General features: G+C 37.4%; 1 protein-coding gene across 1 annotated transcript in view; it reads right to left on the reverse strand.

Annotated features, from left to right (window-relative positions):
• Erp44 (endoplasmic reticulum protein 44) overlaps nucleotides 1–20,333 on the reverse strand; it is an 83,939-nt gene that overhangs the window by 62,912 nt on the left and 694 nt on the right. The window lies entirely within an intron of this gene.

A 20,333-nucleotide genomic window follows, 5' to 3' on the forward strand; every position in this document is an offset into this window, starting at 1 on the left:
GTGTCTCTGACTAGAGCTTGTCCTGTCCCTGCTGCCCTGCAAGTCCCCTGCGACTCGTGGGGCCTGTGTCTCCTGGCTTGCTGCTCCGGTCTTAGAAACTCACTGGAGAGAAAATCCTAACTTCTTATTCCTAAGCAGAGTACTGTGTGTTCTAGGACAATAACAGATCATACAGTAATTCATAACTAAGTAGAAAATGTTAGTCAAAGAAGTATTAGTTGGCATGATAATCCACCTTGGGTATGTCATTCTAATGAGACAGGCATATGAGATAGTTTAGGCTAAGACCATGCACAGACAGTTGCACACATGCACACACTTCTTATAAAGTACTTGCTGTCCTAGTTCCTTCAGCTGCACATAATATGTACACATACTCCTCTCCAAACAATAAACCTAGCAATCTCCAAACCTCCACAACACCTACAGCATCAGGCTACACGTACTCCCATCTCTGAGTAATAAAACATATTTTTCTACCTCTGACAACAATCAAATAGACAGGTTCTATTTTAAGTGCATTCCTAATGAATCCAGTTAGAAAAATATAGGAGCAGACCTGGTTGGTGGCACAATAAGGCAAACTGTGCCCTTCAAATAAAAAATCCCCTAGGTACTGTCTGATGTCTATGTCTATAGCATATGATGAACAAAGATTATCACTGAAGTCAGATGCCTTATCGGAATGAGTTATGCACAATAGGAAAAATGAATATATGATCTATCAAAATAGAGAACCATCCAAAGTACACCCCTTAGTACCTAGTCTCTCTGTCTTAGGGCTGCTATTGCTGTGATGAAACATCTGGATAAACAAAGAAACTCGGGAGGAAAGGGTTTAGTCTGTTTAGCATTCCAAATCAGTTCATCATCAAAGGAAGTCAGGACAGAAACTTAAGCAGGGGAGAGACCCAGAGGCAGGAGGTGATGCAGAAGCCATGTGCTGCCTACTGGATTGTTCCCATGGCTTTGCTAAGCCTAGCTTTTTAGAGAACCCAGGACCACTACTCCAGTGAAAGCACCAGCAACAGTGGGCAGGGCCAATCCATACCGATCACTCATTAAGAAAATGCCTTACAGCTGGATTTTATGGAGGCATTTTTCTCAACTGAGGTCCTCATCCATTAGATGACTCTAGTTTGTGTCAAGTTGACATAAAACTAGCCAAGACACACTCCTTCCTTTAGACTTCACAATAAGAGACTTAAGGGCCCTTACGTACTCTCACTCATGTGGTTTTTCTGCCCCATTTCAGTAAATTTGACCTTTTCTATAGCTTTGCTTTAAATAAAGTTTTTCTGCTAATCTGTAATCTGTGTGAGCCTTTATTTCAACTCTCTGAATAGGAGGCCAAAAGTCTTGAAACACCTGACCTAGAATACCAGAAACGCTAATGACAAACCTTTTGAGAAAGATTAATCTACAAAAGCCTTAGTTTTTTGTTTTTAAAGTGATGGAGGACATCCTTTTTATTTCATTAATTAATTAATTAATCTACATTCTGATTGCAGCTTCCCCTTCTTTTTTCCTCATAGTCCTTCCCTCTTATCTCCTGTCCCTCATGCCCCACTCCCTTTGTCCTTAGAGAAGGGGAAGCCTCCCATGGATATCAACCCACCTTGGCATGTCAAGTTGCAGTAGGACTAGACTCATCTCCTCCTGTTGAGACTAGACAAGGCAGCCCTGACATGGAAACTTAAGGGTTCTTTGGAGAGTAAGTTGTGTTAGATGGTGTTTTTCTGGGGCAAACACGTGAAGGAGTATTTTCCTGAAGTGGACACAGGTGACTAAGGCAGACTTGTGAAGGCACGTTTCACTGAAGCAGACAAAAGAGAGGATGTTCTGCTAAAGCAAGCACAGAAAAGGACACATGGTGAAGGATTCTTTGCTATCAACATTTGAATGTATTGGTCCACCTTACACTTCATAGTTGAGCTTCATTTGTCAGGACTCCGCAGACTTGAACTTGAGCTGATTGGATGCACGTGCTGAGGCAAGGCACGTGGAGGACATGTGATGTTTGGAGAGTATAAATAGGACTCCAGGAGTGACAGCTTGGTTTGCTGGTACCGTTAGCTGTGCAATGCTTGTGGGTCTCTCATCTTCTCTGATCTTCACTTCCCTGAGAGAGGTACAGCCGAGAACTTCTCCTGGTTTTCTTGTTGGTCCCTCCTGCTGACTGGAGTGGAGGCTGAGGCCTGACCGTCTTTGCTAGGTCATGTTATCACTGTTGCTAACCCAACTTTACTGAACTGGACTACTGGTGCATCCATGAGGTGTTTGTGAGTGGATCAAGGTGCCGTTGCCTGCAAACCTGTGAACTGACAACACAATTTCCAGACAACACAGAGAAAGTGTCCCCATTCGATTGGCCTGTGATACATTTTCTTTGTTGATGATTGATGTGGAAGGGCCCAGTTAATGTGAACTGTGCCATAAGATCCTATATTTGCGAGTTCTCTAAGAAAGCAGACTGAGTAAGCTATGGGGAGCAAGCCAGTAAGCAGTACTCCATCATGGCCTCTGCTTCAGCACCTGCCTCAAGTTCCTTCCCTGATTTCACTCCACAAAGGAGTGTTACTTGAGAGTGGTAAGCTCAAACAAACCACCAACCAACCCTTTCATCCCTAGGTTGTTTATGGGCATGGTGTTTTATCACAGCAGTAGAAACCTTAACTAAAAGAATAGCACTATTTTTTGAATTGCAGATTTGAACACATTAATAGATTATGAAACCTATCCCCTGGACAGTAACAAAAGGGAAATCTCACTGCCAGAGGATGTAGTATTTGTTAAGTACTTTTGAGAAACTTTTATTTGTGTGTGTGTGTGTGTGTGTGTGTGTGTGTGTGTGTGTGTGTACTAGATTGTACTGTAAAGTGTTTTTGTTTTTAAGCTTTATATTTTTATTTATTTTTACTGTATGAATGTTTTGCCTGCATGTATGTCTGTGTGCCTGGTCCCTGTGGAAGTCAGAAGAAGTCACAAATCCCCAGGAATAGGAGTTACAAAGTGAGCCACTGTATAGTGCTGGGAATTGAACCTGGGTTCTCTGTGGGAGTAGCCAGTGTTTTTAACTGCTAAACCATCTATCTCTCCAGCCCCTGTAACCTGTTTTGGTTTGTTTGTTTGTTTATTCTGAAACACTGTAAAAACAAACAAAACCCCTGAAAATTTCTGTGGCGAAATGGTAACATGAATCTTAATTCTCAGTTTTCACAGGCAAATTTCCCATAATTTCCAAATTTTCCCTTGCCTTGGCCAGGATATAGCTGCTGATGCTGCATATTTTTCCAATATGTGAGAGTAAGTCTTTGTGAGGCACAGTTTGGTCTAAGGATGAAGCTTGACCTTAATGTTTCTTGGAAAACAAATTCCACTGAGATATACCTATCTCAGAAACTCCAATAAATTTCAGACTATTAAGGTGCAAAACAGCAATGGATATCTGTGGACTAAGAGAAGGCAAAAAAAGTACATGCTCAAAGGTTACATGATGAGTGTCAGAGCTAGCAGAAAAAACTTTTGCCTCCTAGACCTCAACTCATAGACTGCATCAAATCACCAGACCATGAAACTGTGGTTTAATCATAACCTCAACTAATTGTAAGTGCAATTAAACTTATAAGTGCAATTAAAGATTTTATGAGAGTTCATAAAACTCTCAGAAACAAGCAATAATTCAGTGTCTATTTTTGTAATTTAAGCATGAATTACTCTAAAGATCATCTGGTTTCTGAATATAAAATTTCCAATTTGTATAATTTAAGCACATGTTCTCTTTGCAAAGTTTTGGTTTTGTTACACAAGATTTATTGTTCAATTCACTGTTTCTTGGTTGAAACTAAACTGTTATCAGATCTAGATCACTACTTGACATTTGGGATGCTTATGAACTGCTGTGTGGAAGCTCCAAACAGGCTATTTATTCAATGGGCAGTTTTGAGATATCAGAATGAAGTTTAAACATTATTAAAGGACTTTGTGTACTCCCTTAAATAAATACTCCCTTAAGCCAGCACATGAAATAGAAATCAGACGAATTCAAGTTTCTAGTTAAGTTTGTGAATGAGTCAGAGACTTGAAAGACAGTCCCTCTTGCCTCTAAGTTTGATTAGCTAAAACAACTACTAGAAAAAAAGACAATGTTAAGAGATAAGGTTTTGTTTTGTGCCAATGTTTCTGTTGAAGTTAACTGAGTTCTCCTTCATCCTTGTGTTTTTATTGTTGTGGTTTCCTGGTTTGTTTTCCTCTTTCCCCCACCATTACTTAACAACCATGCGAATCAGTAGACAATATAACAAAGGGAAAATTATAGGTTTAAATATGGAAAATGAAGTAAATTTGCCACTCATTGCAAATGGCATAACTTATAATCAGAAATTCAAGAATACAAACAATTAGAGAATTGTAAGGTATTAGAGTATAAATTTAGTATACAAAGAACATAGAAAAGCAGTATTAATGAAAATACAATTTAGAATCAGACTCTTAAAAGTAAAAGGCCTGATTCATTTACTCATTTCAGATTCAGATGGCAGAATCACAGACGGTTGATCTGCACCAGAACCCCAGGCTGACTTCTCGGTTTCACAATGGATTTGACAAGCTTTCCGACCCTAACCTTTCTTTACCTACAAAACAAATAGCTACTTGAAACGATGACCAAAAAAAAAAAAAAAAAAAAAAAAAAAAAAAAAAAAAAAAAAGGGAGAAATATCTAACAAGTTCAACCAATGTTAAGAGATGTGAAAAACAAAAGCAAACAACAATAATACAATTTTAGCAGTGCCAAAGAATGTGAACGATACATCCACATCATGACTAGAAGACATATGCACTCACTGACATATGGGCAGACTACAAAGTATGTATGCTGTAGATTATTATAGTAAAAACGATGCTGTGTGTGAAGGCTCACATCTGTGATCCTAATACTTCAGGAGGCTGAGGCAAGAGGATAGCCTGGCCCAAACGGTCAGTTCTTGGACAACCTGGGTGATAGTGAACCTCTAGCTCAGTGATTCTCAACCTTCCTAATGCTATGACCTTTCAACACAGTTCCTCATTTTGTGGTGACCCCCACCATAAAACGATTTCATTTCTACTTCATAGCTGTAATTCTCCTGTTATAAATTGTAAATATTTAATATGCAGAATATCAGACATGCAACTCCTGAGAAAAGGTTATTCAATGCCTGCTCCACCTAAAGGGTAGAAACCCACAGGTTGAGAACTAGTGTTGTATCTAAAGAATAACATAAATAACTTAGTCTTCATGAACAAGATAAGAACACCCAAAAAATGCAAAGAACCAACAAAGAAAAGAATCAGTTACTCTAATCTGTGGAGAAGCAATGATTGTAACTAAGGAAATGACTAGTGAAAAGAGGCCACTGGAAAACCAGAAGCACCCTGGCAGCATACACCTTTTCATCTTTCGTTTGTCTCCTAATGTGGCCCCTTTCTTTTTCCCTACCCAGAGGGAGTTTTAAAATCTAAGAAGACTCACTACATAACAGGATTTTCTTTGTTGCTTGTTTATACCCAGTCTATCCTTGAACACTCCATCTTCCTGCCTCCCTGACTGATGGGATTATAAGCATGGTGAGCTTTATACCAGTTTTCAGTGGACATATAAACAAATTTTAGCTTAATGGTCAAATTTTACTAAAAGTAGTAAAGATTATACATGTACACACTTCTGTAGAAACACGTTGATATCCCACTGGAAGCAATATTAAGGGTAACTGGTATGCACGTACATCAGGCTTCCAGCAGCAAATGAAACTATAAACCAGCTATTTAAAATCTTCCACATTTACACAAATAGTTTTTTCATCTTTTCAGTGACACGTCTGAAGTAATAATCTCTTCCTTTACTAAATTCAAAAGGAGACGACACATTTCTAAAGAATCTTCATTTCCATATATCTCATGTCAATCACAGCAGATAGACTTCTGAATGATTCCAAATGCTTAAGTAACATTAAGTCGCTCTATGTGCAACTAATGATACCTTTCATTCGGAAGAGCGGAAAGTGTGTCTCCCCACTTTCATTTGCCCCACTTACAGGAATTTATCTGCTTTGTACTAAAAGACGAACGGCATATCAAGTTAGATTTTCTTTTCTATCAATCATAATTACACTTGCACTATTTTGGTAAGACTATGTCCTGTTACCAGAGGAAAGAGACAAGCTGATAAGTGCTTTAGGAAACCACTACTGTTTAGAATCAGACTTTTAAAATTAAAAGACCTCATCCGTTCACTCCTCTCAGAGGGTCAAAGGCTGGCACTCACAGAGGGTTGGTGAGCACCAGAGCCAGCTCCCCAGGGTGCTCTCCTGTTTCACAATGCTCTATGGATTTGACAGGCTTTCCCTCCCTAACCGTACCTAATAAAACCAATCCCTCTCATACGCAGATAGGACACAAAGCACTTGCTATACATATGCATGATCTCACAGCTTTGCAAAATAAATATACCCAATTTTAAAGTAGAAAAAACAAGGCTGAGGAGAAGGGAGATGGCATAGTATCAGAGAGCTAAGGAGTCAGAAGAGAAGTAGGTCTTTCAGCTTTCAAGGTAACTACACCTCCTTCATTACCAGTTATTGTAGGCAGCCAGACCCTAGAACTACTATAATTCACCTATTCTCCCTCAGGTAAAGAATCCTAGAATGAGGATATCTGAGGCATGTCTAAATGTTTTACTCTTATAATAACTCTTAAAAGTCATTTGTTATTATTAGAGAGAGAGAGAGAGCAAGAGTGTGTAAGAGAAAGAAATAAAGGAAAGAAAAGTGGGCATAGAGATGAGGCCAGGGTGTGTGTAGAAGTCAGAGGATAAGTGTATAGACTGGTCTTTCCTTCTAACTTAGCTAGATTTCCAGGACCAAACTCTTGTAGTCAGGCTTATATGGTAAGGGTCTTTACCTGCTATCTCACAAGCACCAGCAATTTAGTTTTATTTTTCATGCATAGTATCTCTTTACAACATACAACAAACACCGATGCTGAAGCAGGAATCATACTATGACTGTTTTATAAATGTGATAATAAAGTTTAGTAGTGTCTAAATATACTAGAAAAAATAAAAACATCAGGGCTGAAGAGATAGCTCTGTGGTTAAAGATGCTCTTACAAAGGACCCAGGTTCAATTCTCAGCACCCACATAGCAACTTACAACTGGCTATAAGTTCCAAGGGATCCAACACCCTCACACACACATACATACATGCAGGGAAAAACGCCAATGAACATAAAATAAAAATAAGTATTTTTTTTTAAATTCTCTTTAAAAAATAAAAACATTGCTGAACAAGTAAGACTCAAATAAGCTATGAGTTGTCAAAATTTATGACAGAACAGGAATAAAAAAAAAAACTAGGCCTCTAATAATTCTAAAACTAGTAGACTCTTCAAAAATAAACCACAACTATTTTTATATACTATTTTCATAATTATACAATGAATACAAGTACAATACTAATTAGGTACAGTTAAAGACAATGTGGCAGATAACTTATACACAGTACCACATTTCTAAGTTACCTTTTGTTAACATACTGACAATGGATTGTATAATGACAGAGGTAGGGAGAGAAGTTATTCACTTAATATCACATTTTTAAGCTGCCTTTAGTTGGAGTAATGAGTAGGATCAGAAGACCACAGGCAACGTTAACTAGTCCTGGGAGCTTATTAATTCAGTGCACGCAATTTTTGTTTTAAATGATATCAGCTGCATGGTTAACAGCTAATGGATTCCTTTATTCACATACTGAATATATATTGGATGCCAGCCATGTACAAGGTAGACCACACTTATCAGTTGGTATAAAAGATACAACACATATTTTCTTATAATCATGACCCCTACAATCTAAACTGGAAGATGTATTTGTAGGCAGTTACAAGAGTGGTGGCCAGCATTCCATTAACGACTCATGCTATGTTGTGGGCACTGTAGTGCAAACAATTTTAATGCAACTAGACAGACATTTATTTCCTGACTCCCTCATCTAATAGTATTTATTGAGTGTTCACTATGAGGCAGCAGCTAGAAGAGTTTCCAACAATGCTACAGGTGCATTCAAAATCTCCCTTTTACTCTAGGACTTTGCAGGTGAATTCTTGTCCCCATCTAACAGCTGAGACTGGAGGCTCAAAAACAGGAAACAACTTAACTAGGTAGGTAAAGCAGCAGCCATTCCCAATGCTGGGGGTGACTACCTTCAGCACATGGGTATCTCTTTGTCCTACAGCAATTTACTCAGAGATAACACATTTCATCTTGGTGGGAAGCTTCTTGTGACTCAGGATGTCTTAAAATAAGATGACATCCTACCTTACAAGGAAGATCTTTAAAACTCAAGACAGCAAACAGCTAGCTCAAAAGCTTCAGACATTCCCACTCTCCCCTCCCCAGTTTATATAAGCAGTAAGTACTGCTTGAAGGTAACACTCTAAGACAAATTGAGCTCCCTAGAAGCTCAGACCAGCCATGCTGCCTGAGTGGAAGAGACACTCAGGCATGTCTTCCGCAAGTCTTCTGGGGAAAGTAGATGTTTGTCACATCTCCTCAGGAATAGTGCCACACAACACTTTGTTTCTATATTTCTATGAGCCAGTGTCTACCTCTTAATACCAGGCCTAAACAAGAATCCAGCTTTTGAGTTTTCAAAACAGAAAAATAATTATTAAAGCAACATTAAAATGCAAACAAAATGACTGAAAAAGGTGTAGGCTAAAATGTGTTTAGTGGTTAGTGAAGGCAATTTTTTTTTTCTTCACTATGTTTCTCTGTACCATAAAGTATACTGCTATCAGGAGTCAAAATAACATATCTTTGTCAAAATAACAAATCTTTTAATACTTCAATTACTAACACTATGTTTTTCACATTTCATGCTGACAGTCTTCCTGCCATACCGTGAGAATATTTTTAATTGAGACTATCAGGACCTTACAGTCATTGTTTGATAATACTGCTGCCCCAGTCCTGGGACACTTCTACATGAAGGATCCAAAAACTGGTTAAGGTCCTGGCCTACAAAGAGGCTCCCACAAAATCCAAATGTCTGATTTCCCTACTTCTTTTAAGGACTACAGTCAGTTATTTCATACTTATGAGCCCCTCATACATACTTGACCCCTGCCTGAGAGGTCTACCTTTCCTATTCCTGCCATTCTTAGAGTTTTCTATTAGAGAATACATTATTTGTATGATTTGAATGAGTTGTCCCACGCCCCAGACTCTTATTTGAATGCTTAGTCCCAGTTGGTAGAACTGTTGGGAGGGACTAGGAGAGGTGGATGCATTGGTAGAGGTGTGTCAGTGTGGGTAGGTTTTGAAGTTTCAAAAGCCTGTATCATTTCCAGTACCTCACGCTTGTGGATGAGGATGTCAGCTCTCAGCTACTGCTCTAGAGCCATGCCTGTCTGCTGCCATGCTTCCTGTGTTAAGGTCATGTGCATTACCCCTCTGGAACTGTGAAGTCCCCAATAAACCCTTCCTTCTGTAATATGCCTTGGTTGTGGTGCTTTATCACAGAATAGAAAAAATAACTAAGCCAATCTGTAATAAGATATTACACTTGAAATAAAGATGAATAAAAAAGAGGTGAATTCTTAACCATTTTGTTTCATAAAATCATAATAGAACATACAAACCACCTCCTTTGAGTCAGAAAGAGTAACTATATTACTCCTCAAAAGGTAACAGGAAAATAGAGGTGGTGACAGGAAATAAAAGTGTAAGTTGTGAGTCAAGCTATGGGCTCAGTGCCAGGTAAAACCTCTTTAACAATAATCAACACACCTTGATTCTCAGCTCTGAGAATGCCTGAGAGTCATTAGAGAGGCACGAACTTGTCACCTTACATCTTGCTATACTCAGACCAAAACTCCAGAAATAAAGCTCAGAGGAACTGAAAATGTCCAATCTCTTGACTCAGGGCAACTCTAACCCATTATGTTACACTTTAATCTGTTCTTTAAGCAGTGTCAAGATTTCAATGCTGTAGTAGTGATGTTTTTTAAAGTGGCATTTTCTCTAAAACTTAAAATACAATAAAGTAGCTAAACAGCCAACGAGTAAGAAATATGAAATCAAACATATTTATGAGCTATACTACATCACTACTTCATATTTTATTCATCATTTGCAGCAGTTTGCTTTAATCAGAAAGCTGCTTTTACAACATACTAGTCTACCTTTATGACTTCATATAACTTCCAACCATTTTCAAGTAAAAAAGAAAAGATGTACATTAATCTAGATTAATCAAATTAGAAGATTAACTCCTAGTCAAGTGAGGTGGCACATAACCTTGGTCCCAGCACTTGGATCTCTCTGAGTTTGAGGCCAGCCTGGTCTACAAAGTAAATTCTAGGACAGCCAGTGTTAGACAGAGAAACTTTGTCTCAAAAAAAAAAATTGTAATAATAATAATAATAATAATAATAATAATAATAATAATAATAATAATAAATGAAACACTTAACTCCTGGTGGAGATATTGTTCTAATACCAGAAGTAAACAGTTAAAAAAGATATAAAGAGGCCAGTTTTTATATATAATTTTATTAAATACTATATAATAGAAGTACATTCTTTAGTAATATTTCTCCAAAAAACTCATGCCTTATTCTGTAAAGCTGGCCAAGGGCCCATGATGGTGGATGGTGATGGTTACCATAGGTCCTAGGAGCAAACATATTACTATTGTTTTGCTATGGTCACACTGTCAAAGTTGCCTTCTAAATACTATTTCTTTTAAGATATCGAAAAAATTGTATGTGTATACATGCATGTACATGCACCATATGCACGCAGTGTCCAAAAGAAGGCATCAGATGACCTGAAACTGGAGTTACAGACCATCATATAGGTGAGCCATCATATGGGTGGCTAGGAATGGAGCAGCAAGTGCCCTTAACTCCTCAGCCATTTTCCAGCCCCAATACTCATTTTTATATTAATAGATTACTGCTGTGTCCCATCTTCCTCAGAGAAGCTTCTCACTGCAGCTGGCAGGGTTAATGCAGAAACCCATAATAGGTCAAAGTGTCAAGAAAAATGATTGTAGAGCACTTGTCCTTTAAAGGCACAGTTATTCTCACCTCCTTTAAGGCTCAAGGACTATCACAGAGGAAGAGGAAAAAAGAATGTAGAAGCCAGGAGTGATTTCAACAAAAAGATGTCTTCTAGACATGACATACCCACTGCATTCAACTCACCACAGCTGTAGTTATCTTCAAAGATCCTGCACAACATTGGGGCCATCAACATTCCATAATGGATAAAATGAGATCCCATCTCTCCCTGCAGGACTCTGGTAATTATTGGTTGTTGAGACAGGGAGTGTCATTTTTTTCAGTGATGGAACCACAGGTAAGTTGCCCTTGCTCCATCATGATCTCCCACCCACACTCAAGCAAGTACCTCCAAATACACTCAATAGGCCACACACATACAAAACCGTGGAAGAGGGGGAATTGTTGAGAAGGGTTCTAGTGGAATAGGGAAGGTGATAAGAAAGAGAAATAGGTATGAAAATAACCAAAATTCATTATCAGTATGAAACTGTCATACAATAAAATAAAATTTTAAATCTCTTCTGTAGTACCACTTAACAATGAGACCTCAGATGAGATTTTTACCACGGAGATAAACTGCAGACAGTCAAACCCCAAAGTTAGTTTCACTGCTCTTGAATTGGGGTAGGGTGAGGTTCATGGTCTATTCAATACTACTCAATATATAAGACAATTACTGCCTCAAGGACAGTGACTAAATGACATTATAAACTATGAGAAGAACTAATATTAAAACTCAAATTCTTGGGCTGGTGAGATAGCTCAGCGGGGAAGAGCACCGACTGCTCTTCGGAAGGTCATGAGTTCAAATCCCAGCAACCACACGGTGGCTCACGGCCACCCTTGATGAGATCTGACGCCCTCTTCTGGTGTCTGTAGACAGATACAGTGTACTTACATATAATAAATAAATAAATCTTTAAAAAAAAAAAAACTCAAATTCTTGCTTCTTCTTCTCTCTCTTCCTCCTTAGCCTCTTACTCTTCTTTACTCTCTCCTCCTCCCTTCCCCCTTCTCTCCATGTGGCCAGGCCGGCCTCTACTTTCCTATCTCTTCTCTCTCCTTTCTATAATAAAACATCTTACGACAAAAAAAAAAAAAAAAAAAAAGCAAAGCTCAAGTTCTTGCTAACTTTTATTTCTAGCACTTCCCTAACTCCCTACCAAACAAAATCCATATCTATGTTGATAAGGTTATTATTATTTTCCAGTTTATCACAGCCCCTTGAACAGATAAGCCCTAACAATTTCCACACCCATTAGAAATACTGTTTGAGTCATTTTTTTATTCTTTACCACCTCCCAGTCTGGCTCAAGTACATCGGTCTCCATGTGGTAAGAGAATGGTCCAGAATGTACAATGTTCAATGCAGTAGCCATTTGCCTTAAATGTAACTACTATGACTGGGGAGTACACGTTTTATTTAACTTTAGTGAATGCTTATGTTCATAACAACTTGATAACTTCAGCCATTATGAGTTACTTCCTATCAAGTGAAATAAGACACTAATGCTAGAGCCACATGGCAAAAATTCTTATGATTTCTAAAGACATTTTTCTAAAAATCTCTTAAATTCAATTATCAAAGGCCTCCTTTCAGAGTATGATCATCTTAAATGGAACAATCTTTGGCATTCTACCATAAAGCCTAGTTTAATTAATTTAAAAAACAAAACACTACAATGTTCTTCTTAGGAAGTTTCCTGGGTCTTTTTCAATGTTTTTCTCTATTATAGTCTTGTCTTAAACATTTAAAATTAAGAGCAAGTATAATGTGTAATCAGTTCTACATGATGATAAAATCATTGGCTGGAGAAATTGCAGAGCTCTCTGCCACAATATAAGCAAGGACTTGCAAAGCACTTAGGATTTTCTCAGTCCTTACAGGGACAACTCAGACTGAGATCCAGGACATTACATAAGACCTCCAAGGTGGCATGCTTCCCTATTCCTTCTTGAATGAAGCCATCTGAATGCTCATTCAAATCCACTGAAGACCATGATTTTTTTTATATTTTTTTCTAAATTAATAATGAACTGTTAATGGTTTGCTAGCTTCTTTAGGATCAATTCTGATGTTTGGCCATGTCAGCAAAAAAGACAGCAAGAATTCTTTAAAAAAAAAACACAACAAAACACACAAATACTCAATTCATATAAAAGATTAATTATGCTTTTAAAAGACAAAACCCCTTTTCTTCACTCCACTGAAGACTAAAAATTACCCTATGCAATTTCCCTCTTCAAGATAATGCTCAAATTATTCTTTCCCAGTGAGCCTGAAGATTTCCCACTGAAAAAAAAGTTTGTTTCTTACAGATGTCTATAGTTGTATCTCTCTAACTCTAACATACATTTAAGCCATTCAAGTGCACTCACTCTTACACTGCAGGCTCTGATTCAGTAGTTCTAACGTGAGGTCACTCAACACTCACCCACACTTCTGAGAAGCAAGGTCTGTGTGCTGCCAGTCTGTACCAATTGCCTTGGACATCTCTCTTTGCTTTTGGTATTCTAATTATATATACACAGCCCCTTTCTCTAAGTGAAGCACAGGTTTCTTAAAAATGGGGCATCTCAAGCACCTTTATCTCTTTCATAGCAAATGGAAAACAGGCACTCAAATGATAATGCTATCAATCAATTTAAACAAAGCTTCTACAGCCTGTGATGAAGATAGTTTCCCTCTTCAGAATCAAAGGCAGACTAACACAGGTGCTGGGGAAAATGAAACTGCTTTTAATCACTTCCTTAGTTAGATGAAACAGCAGAGTGATATTCCATGTTGGAAAAGCTGTGGCTATGCATGTTTGTCTCAACATAGAAAATGAGGTGAATGGTGTAGTCCCACAACTTGCTAAATAAAATGTTCGCAGATTTCTTTTTAGGAAAAGTACAAACCAAATGTCTACTGTTAGGGGAAGTTAGAAGACTATCCTTTCTGAAAGCAAGATTCAACAAATAAAAAAATTACAGAATTATGAAGCCCAATCCGTTTATCTTACAGACTTAATATTTTTGTTTATATTATTTATCCAAGTTTATAGTGTTCACTAAATGGGAGAGCTGAGACTTGCCATGTAGATGCCTTCCTACCCATTTTTCATATGAATGAACACCTACCTTCAGTTGTTCTTTACAGCTTGTTAGAACATTTATTCTCAATCACTGGAAGTGTTATCAAGTTTTTAAAAAGAGGATAAATACTATGAACAGAAAAGATTCAGGGCTAGGGAGACAGCTCAGAAAGTGAAGTGAGAACCTGGATGAACCCCAGAATCTGCAAAGAAATGGCACATGACAGCAATCCCAGCACTTCGAAGGTGAAGATAAGAGAAACCCTGGGCTTACTAGTTGGCCAGCCTAGCCTCCTTGGTAAGATTCAGGCCAGTGAGAAGACCCTATCTCAAAAGCAGAGAAGTAGATGGCCGAGAAATGACAACTGAGGTTACCCTCTGGCCACCACATACACATGATGTGTGTGTTTGTGTGTGTGTGTGTGTGTGTGTGTAAGATTCAAGTTTGTTTATAACCAAAGAATTGTAAATTCAAATTAGATTTTTCTTATTAAATTGACACATTTGCATGACCCATGAAATATAGTTACAGGCTATATTTTGAGATTTATAATGAATGTCTTTCAATGTATATCTTTTGTACATTTTAAAACACTGTAAAACAAAATAACCAATAACCTAAGTATCTTGACAAAAAGTAATGTAAGTAAATCACAACACATCTAAAGACTGAGCTAGCAGAAAGGCACTCAATACCATGGCATACAGTTCCAAGTTTCATGTAACTGTGGCAATGAACATCTTCTCTAAGGCTTTTACAAATATTAACCCTCCAGATATATTACTAAATTCAGATTGATTTTTTTTCAGAAGTGTATTTTGGCACCTCTTATCCTTAGGTACACCACACAATCTAACACAGATGTAAGAGTCAGTGTCTGTGTACTCATATACACATGTGCACTTGTGTGTGCCTACTTGTGTGTGTGCATTTGACAGAGAAATGGAAGAGCAATAACTATCTAGTCAGGAAGACATTTCATACAGATAGAATATGCAAATCATCTGTACACAATAAGAAAAACTTCAAACATCTATTAAAAGAAACAAGTTAAATGAAATACCAGTGAGAAATACCCACTTAGAAGACTCTAGAAAACATCTTTTACATTGTTGGCAAGATGGCATAATGGCAAACCCCCAGTGTGGTGGCATTTCATGACATCTGGTGTCAGCATGTATAAAGTTCCAAGTACTGTCCATTTCCTTTTGACCACTGGCAACTTCACTTCACTTACAGGAATCTATCTGTAAGGTACACCATCAAAAACTATATATACATAAGCTAATGTTTGCAGAACTATTTGTAACAGCAGAAAAAATAGAAATAGTAGTAATCTGAGAACACTATACAGTGGAGCACAAGCAGTTAAGGACCTAAGTTCAATCCCCAAAACTCCGATAAAAAGTCAAGTGCTGGCATTGTAAACCTGGTCAAGAGCCAGTGGCTGGGAAGGTCATAGGCTCCCTATCCAGTCAGCTTAGTCTGATGAGTAAGTTCCAAAAACTAATGTTTTACTAAATGGACATGCCAGACTGTCGTCTGATACTCTGGTTTACACCCATAGCTTTGTGCTGCTCCTAGCCCTCCTCAGAAAAGTTTCTTAAAGCTGAAGGCAGCAGTTAATGCAGAGGCTCATAACTGGTCAAAGTGCCAATTATAAATGATACTGGAGCAATAGTCAGTCTTAAATGTCTATATATGGCATCTATTGTCCCCGCCAAAGCTCAGGAAACATTGGGGAAAAAAGGATGGAAAGATTGTAGGAGCTGAAGAATAAGGAGGTATGCCACAAAAAGATGTCAAATGGATACAAAAACGCTGTTGTACTCATGAACTCGCTGCAATTATGGTAACCTGCACAAGGCAGAGTCTATAGCATTCCCTCAAGGTTAGGGGAGGTACTGGCAGCTAATGACTGCTGGGAAAGGAGTTGTCATTTTCATCAGTGGAGTACCCATCAAAAACTAGCCATGCTCATTCAAGCAACCTTAATTAAACTCAGTGAGTCATACAGTCACACATTCACACACATTCACACACACTTTTTAAAAGGCATTTTATTTGAAAGGAAACTTCTTGGAAAGAAGAAAGAGACAGGAGATAAGAGCAGATAGTAAGGATGGAAATGACTGGAATATACTATACATACACATATATGAAACTGTCAAAGAATAAAGTAATTAAGTTAAAATTCTTTAAACTATTGGTCCTGTGGAAGTTTGATGCCCTAGTGTAGGGGGATGCTAGAGGGGTGAGGCGGGAGTGGGTGAGTGGGTGGAGGGAAGGAGTGAGGGGGAGTTGGGGAGTGGGTGGAGGGGAGGGGTGAGGGGGAGTGGGTAAGTGGGTGGAGGAGAGGGGTGAGGGAGTGGGTGAGTGGGTAGAGGGGCTCCCTCATAGAGGCAAAGGGGAGGATAGGAATGGAAAGGTTGTGGAGGGATAACCAGGAAGGGGGATATCATTTGAAATGTAAACTAAATTAAAGTTTAAAAGTCAGACATGGCAATACAACTTTATAACCCCAGCATTGGGAAGGTGGAGACTAGTATTCTGTGGTTGGTTAGACTAGCCTAACTAGTAAGTTCAACTAACCAAACAAGTGAGAGATGCCGTCTCAAAAATCAAGATAGACAATATCTGAAGTCTCTTTTGGCCTCCTGATTACATATACACATAAACACACATACACATACATGCAAATGTAGACTAGTTCCATCTCAATACCTTTAAGGTAAAACTTGAAGCTGGAAAGGTATTTTTATAATTTTAAAGTGAAAAGTATGAATATGTATAGTTTAATCAAACTAGAAAAACACATATATAGACATAAAAGCAAATAACTTACATTAGTTTTTTTTTTAAGGAAATGGCCATAAAAGTTAAAAAAAAATACTGTTTTCTTATATCAGCATAAGAGACAGAAAAAAATAGAATTATTTTAACACAATTTGTCTGGTTTTGAAGATCTTAAATTTTATATGATTATGAAATAAATAATAAATTTTTAGAATCTTGACTTGAAAGATAAATAAGCAAATTTAGCAATGCATACTGAGCTAGTGGTTGAAAAAAAACACAAAAAATTGAATGACAGGTTTCTATTAATAAGTACAACAGAGAAACATCAAAACCACATTAAGAGGCTCCAATTAGTGATACCAAGAATGTAAGATACTCTATAACTATATCTAAATTACCAAGGGAAAAAATGAGATGGGAAAGTAACCTAGAGACTTTAAACATCTTAGGCTGGTAGCTGATCAGTGGTACAGTATGTGCTTAGGATGCTCAAGGACCTGGGCTCAATTCCAGGCATCCAAAAGTTTTATAGGAGACACATAAACCAAGTAGCAAGTGTGGAACTCATGTGGTTCCAATTTGATTGATCAGTTTTTAAAAACAGACACAATTAGGAATATTTAAACACCAAGTAATATCTGAATACATTTATAAGTGTCACAACAGTGTTTTGGGAGGAAATTAAACTAATGCTGGGACTTTGTGACATATAACTGGTGTATAGCCCAGGCAACTTTATGAGATATAACTGGTATACAGCCCAAGCAACTTTGTGTTCTTGTTTATTTCTCTGTTCTGAGGATGGGAACAAAATCCAGGATACCAATGAACTGTGTTTTATTAAAACTGTCTCAACTAATTTTAAAGAACAGCCCCGTAGTGTAACCCATGGATATGGGAAAAGTTATATAAAAAGGATAAATAACCCACCTGTTGTGAACCTAATTATGTGCTTCCAAGAGTATTTTTTGGAAGATTAAACACTTTTATTGTTGACATTAATGACTAAAACTGACACTTATAAAAAATCTTAAAAATTAAATTCAGCAGACTCTACAAGTGTTTACTTAGCTCTCTAATTACTTAGCTTCCTAAACTAGGTAATTTTTTCTCGGCTTCCTATACATATAGAAAAATAAAAAAACAAAAGCAATAACAAAGGTATTAACTTATAGAAGCATAGGACTACCAGAGCTAGTAACAACCTAGAATCTTTGAACATAATAATCAAGAGATTAGTGAGATAACATCTTCAATAAAACAACTGGAATAAATGGTTAAAAATCTCTAAATTAACTAAGGATATTTGACACAACTCCATTCTGATTTAGCCATCTTTCTCTTATCTCACATTTTCAAAACCTACACACAACCAGCGAAGAGCTCATATGCTAGGAAAGAGTTGAGCAGAAAAGAATCTACTTCAGTTCTCAATCAACCTATCTCTGACACAAAGTAGAAAAGGGCCAATTAGCACTTAATGGAAGAGTTATCACACTCTCTGTGCTTAGATGGCCATGCAGAAAGGCTTTTAAGGCATAGAGTAATATATTCTAGAATACTTTTTCCCCCTAGAATACTTTTGAGATCAGGGAAAAAATTATCACTTGCCTCCTGAAATTCAGTGTTAAAATTTCAGCTATTATTTTATGATCCCTACAAATTTAAGAAGGTATTAGTAGCTCTTTAAAACTGAGGTAAAGAGTACTTCTTACTATGGTAAAAAGATATATAGATGTTTAGAGCCAACCACTTAAGGGAAAAATGATGACCTAAGCTAAATGGGAACTGGAGTTTTCTATGTCTGCCTGTGAAAGGCATCAGGTTGAAGCCTGAAGGGAACCCAGAGGATTACTCATTAGATAGGTGGGATGCTGAATATGCAGGTTCCATCACTGTGACTGAATTAGTAGTCAGACAGGCTACACACTGTTGAGATTAGACCAATGTTCTATGAATATTTGCTAAACTAGTTTAAAATTATTAGAACTAAGTAAACAAATATTGTGTTCAAATCGAATCTAATTTGACTTGTACTTCTGGTTTATGAGAGCTTTTCTGAGGCTTTGTTTTCCAGACCATTAATCTTCACAGGAGTTCTCTAAAATGGCTTCTATGCTTCTTCTAGTCCTATTGGCTACCTTTGCTTAGGAAGATAAATACACATTGTGTTTTTAACTAGACTTTAGGAAAATGTAGGCTCTATTTGAGAAGAAATCTTCATTTAGATATTTAACAGGATTGATAAATTCTCTAGAAAAAGTATGTGTTACTTCAAAATAAATGTTCTCATTCTTAAACTTAGATCTATTGACATTTTCCTACTCAAATGTTTCAACATTTCAATTTCTTAAGAATTTTGATCTTTGAACTTCTCAGTCACCTAAAAATAATTTCTAACAGACAAGTCTTTTTAAGGCTGAGGAAAAGATTAGTAATTAGTATCCTTAAGAAGTATATGGTCTTTATTATTGCAACAGTTCCAGAAGGTACATAAGAAACATGTGTGTGTGCGTGCGCACACACCGAGAGAGCAAGAGAGAGAGAGATCCTCTATATAGAAGTAATTTAGTGCTGTATACTTAAACAAGTGCTAAGAAAACATATGTGGCCTCGTTTATACACAATTGTAGCCTTCAGAACTATTCTCATTTCATTTAGTTTACACCATTTTATTTGGGAAAAATGGAGTATTATATATAGCTTTTTTAAAAAAAGTATTTCAAGTCATAATGAGAATGAAAAGTATTTTAAGCACTAATGTTAAACTTTTTATGTGATACAGGAGAATATACACTACAAATTAAGAAATCTATTTCTAGACTCAGTTTTGCCTGTAACCAACTACACAGCTTCTTGCAAGTTAATTATTATTCTTAAGCTGTGAAGAAAGTAATTTATATTCAATGATGCTAATCTTAGCTTTCTAAGAATCTACCACAATTCAAGTATTTTCAAATACTGTCATAACAGTCCAATTAAATTCCTCTCATTTTCACATATGGAGTTAGACCTTCAGTTTTTGTCTCAATTTGACCTTAAGAAGAGGCCAAGTTGGTCCCATACTCAAGATATATTTCAGATGAAGAACTGGGGAAAGATTCTTTTCTAAGATGGGATGATGTTGGGCAGGATGGGAAGCACCAAGCACTTAGGAAAGCTGGTTATTCTCAAGTCCAGAGCACTGACAAAGATTTATGTATGCTTCTAGGGAGTATAGGTTGCAACAGGGCTTGCAGGAGGCTCCAGCAGAGCCTGTCAGATAATCACACCCTCCACCTTTTCAAATTCCTATTCTCCCAGTCCACACCAAACCAGTCTCCAGTTCCGGGTTTCCAACCAATCACAT

This window comes from Mastomys coucha, unplaced genomic scaffold (assembly GCF_008632895.1).
Source record: "Mastomys coucha isolate ucsf_1 unplaced genomic scaffold, UCSF_Mcou_1 pScaffold18, whole genome shotgun sequence".
Lineage (NCBI taxonomy): Eukaryota > Metazoa > Chordata > Mammalia > Rodentia > Muridae > Mastomys > Mastomys coucha.